This window comes from Rosa chinensis, chromosome 2 (assembly GCF_002994745.2).
Source record: "Rosa chinensis cultivar Old Blush chromosome 2, RchiOBHm-V2, whole genome shotgun sequence".
In the NCBI taxonomy this organism is placed as follows: Eukaryota; Viridiplantae; Streptophyta; class Magnoliopsida; order Rosales; family Rosaceae; genus Rosa; species Rosa chinensis.
Window position 1 is genome coordinate 37078618 of NC_037089.1, and position 4290 is coordinate 37082907.

The following is a 4290-nucleotide window of genomic DNA, read 5'->3' on the forward strand; positions in this document are numbered from 1 at the left end:
GAAGATTCTCATGAGACGGATTTTGAGTCTTGATGATCAAAGGATTGGTTGTGCCAAAGTATCCTTCGAACGCACGGGCCTCCCATGCATCCTTGCTGGGGCCATGGCCTGTAACGCCAGAGTGCCATTCTCTTTGGCGTTGGCGCCATGCCTACCTCCTTGTAGGGTGGCGCTACATCCTCTCATAGGGACGTCCATCCTTGAAGGCTTGTTTGTAGCATATTTATATGATCTCGTCACTTTAACTCGGATCGAGATGAGACATAGTGGGGACAGACCACGACAACTCATGTCGTTCCTACTGAACATTCATGTTCTTATCTCTCCATGAAGATGGGAAGACTGTCTCATCAAAGTGACATCCGCAAATCTAGCGGTAAGGAGATCGCCTAACAAGGGCATTAAGTGGCGGACGATTGTTGGAGGCTCAAATCCAACGTAGTTGCCTATTCGCTTGTAAGAACCTATTATAGAGTGTTGTGGCGGTGCAATTGGCACATAAATGGCTCACTTAAATATTCGTAAGTACGATACTTGTACCCAGTCACTAGGTGTAACGCAGAGGTAGGTTGAGTGGCAGTGGGTCGTAGACAAATTAGCATAGCTGCATGCTATATTGCATCACCCCAAGCGGATATAAGGAGATTGGTATGCATTACCAAATTCCGAGCTACCATCATAGTCGTTTCCACAAGACCATTTGGGTGTATACATGGGAATATGATGTCCAACATCATTCCTAATGCAATAATCACTGAAAGTCTTCAATGTAAACTCTCTAGCATAGTCAAATCCAATTGACTGAATAGGATGATTCGGGGAGTAAGCCCATTGTCATGTGATATGTGCTAGGAGTGTAATATAAGTAGTATTTACAAGTGGACAATGACACAACACGTGACCAGCGTGTTTGTTTGTCAACCAACATCATGAGATATTATTACGTCCGCAGGTTGGTTGAATCAGTCCACAGAATCCCTATGGATTATATGTAAGAACAGAATGAGTATTTTGAGATCCTTTGCGTAGGACGGTCTTGGTCCTAATTTCCCTAAGGAATAGGCTTTCCAAAATGAGCGAGGGACCTTAGAAGCAACCAATGAGGATTTTGGTTGGGCCCGAGCGTCCTTAGCGCTATTAGAAGCAAAATGTGTGACTACATCACCCATCATGGCGTTGGAACCATGGAAAGTGGCATCCATGGCGTCTTGATGATAGGAGCATTTTAATGCGACGTTTTAACTGTTATTTCCCTACATTTCTTGCGTTATTTCCTTAATAAAACTCTGTTTAGGAAAGTTTCCACACTACACCAAAAATGGTCTTTTACGGCCCACCATGTGCGCCGTAAAAGCCTATTTATGACGCACAAAAGCATGCCGTAAAAGCTCGCGCCGTAAAAGACCCCATGTCTTTTACGGCGCGCAAAAATGTGTCATAAAAGAACAATTAACGTGCCATAAAAGTGGTTCCAAAAATGTAATTGAGGTCATTTGCGGCCCACATTGCACGCCGTAAAAGACCTTCTATTTAAGGCATACCCATGCATGCCGTAAAAGAGTGACTGAATTCCTATTTAAGGCACACTCTGCGCGCCGTAAATGAGGTCTCTTCAAACAAAAAAAAAATTTATATTGCTCAAATGTCATATTCATATTCATATTCATATTACCCTCACTATAATTAATCACATTTACAAAGTAACAATTGGAAATGTATTGGTAGAATTCATTACATCAATCAATTAACCCCCTGTCCCTAAATTCTAGTAAGCAAAGGACCAAAGAAAAATTAAAACAATTCATAGCTGCTGCTGAAGCCAGCAATGCTTCACATTTGTCAAGCATGGCTTTCTTCTGCGCTGCTACAACAGCAAGTTCTGAAACCAAACCATTCACCCCCTCCACCTGCTCATATAAAGTTTCAAACTATTAGGTACTTATCTAGCTAGTAAACCAAACATTAGTTAGCAATTGCTGAACGCTTCGGACAATCTCCTCATAATTATCTGATAGTATGAAAATTTAATGCAACAAATTCTCAGTAAATACCTCAAATCCATATATGAGCAAACTAACAGAAGAACAGAAAAGGAAAGAAAAATGTAAATACCATAGGTATTCCCAGCTCTTTGAGGTCATTTTCTCCCTTAGCTTCAATGCAGTCATATCAATCTGCACAAGATCATAAATGTTACTAATAAGCTGAATCGAAAAATTTTAGAAACTTATTGTCTCTTTCACTTACAATTATCTATTTAACCTAACAAAACTCCAGTGTTTAACCATCTGGGTAAGTCTTAAAAACAGTTTCAGATATGTGCTGCTTTGCTAATATGATTGGGAAATAATGTTTGTTTCCTATGCTGGATCCTACAACTACCAAATGATCTCGAACATAGTCATAAGACCATGCCACTATCAAGTAGTAAGGTAATAAACACATGAGAGATTTGATGCCCAACAAACCTATAATAAGATACTGTATACAAAAAGATGTTATGAACTAGGAACCAAAATCTAAATATCCTTAAAAAAATGTGAACACATAACATACTAGAAACAAATATAGCAAGAAACATACTTCCTCAGCCTTGAATATAATGGCATATTTTCCCAATCCGAGGTGTTGCAGCAAGCCATCTACTGTCTGTTGTTCATCACCCTAAAAATAACACCCAGAAAAAAGGTAAAAACTCAAAGAAAATAAATAAATAAAATTGAGGAAGGAAACAAAGATTATAGTGGTGACTCGTATATAAAAAAAAAAAAAGAGTAGCTGTGCTTGCACACAGTGAAATGAGCAAATGACTAGCACATGAATTGTGTAATAAAACCCAAACCAAATGGTGAAACAGTTCAAGTTTAACATATTCTATAACAGCATAGTTATCAGGTGAAGAGACAAAACTACGTTATGTATGAGCAACCCTTTAAGTAAATAGTAATTATAGTGCAAAACAAGCTCAGGAACAGAATTATAGCAAGGTAAGTTGTTTCCTTGCATCTCTAAGGACAAAGGCAAAAGTTTGTCATAGACAAAGGCCTACAAGCATAATCATGGCACAATTTTTCACTTTATTAACATTTTGACCTTGAATGCCTGTGTGCACGTTTTGGACCACTCTAGAAACCAGCTTATCCAACTTGTATTTTGAAGCAGAGCCTACCGAAAACTATTTACAATTAAGAATCTATGGCTTCTAGAACTCGATCTCTAACATCAGATGCAATGAATAGTCATCCTCCAAAGGTGGAGGGTCTAACAAGTTCATCTCTCAACCTCTGTGTTCTGTTTTTATTTTTCTATCAACATTACATATACTAAACTAATATAGTGATTGATGTGCCATTGCTCAAACGCAACACCATCTTATCACATTTCTTGCTTTCAAATTTCAGAACTAAAGTGATCAACAGCCTCTGTTTTAGCACTTATAGTTTATCTATTTCAGAAAACTGGCCATGCAATTGCCATTTACAGAACTTCGAACGGCCTACTGTCCTTAGTCTTTCCTACCAACTGGACAAGGCATGCTTGCAACATGACTGATGCTTCTAACTATAGGAGAGAAGTTTGACAGCACAATGCACACAGAACTTAAAGTTCAATCCGAATATCCTACAATTCTAGATAATGCCTAGTTAGCTAGTAAGATCAATATTCTGAAATGTATATTCTTACCACAAACATAAATAAAATTAAAGAATTTCTTCAACTCAGTTACTACGACATCAATACTCAATAAGCTAAGCTAGAGTGGGGCAACAAAACATAAGAGCAAAAAGTAAATGAAATGAAGAATATATTCTTAGCTAAAATAAAAACCACTTCAACCACTTCACAAACCAATCAGCAACTGTCAAAGAAGAATTGTGGTAACCATATAGTATCTTCCAAATAATATTTTGGCACCATGGTATACAGAGGAGTTCCTTTTTTTTTTTTACAAGAGAATATACAATATAAGAAGGGAGCGATGATCAACTGCACAAAAATTACACTTTGCTTTCAGTTTAAAATTTATTCTTAATAAAATAACCAATTAGCCAAAACAACAAAACTCACCTTCACACAAAGTGGAAAGTTCTTGCCCCTTTTATGTTGAACATATCTGAAAGCATAAATCAAATATAGAGGACCTTGTCATTAGAATGAAAGAAAAATTCAGCCATGATAAAGAAAATCATTAATAGTGACACAAAAAAGAAAAAGAAAAAAACTGAAAACAAGAACATACCTAACAAACATAGCTCAACTTGCCAGCGAAATAGACAAAAGCTGCGGATT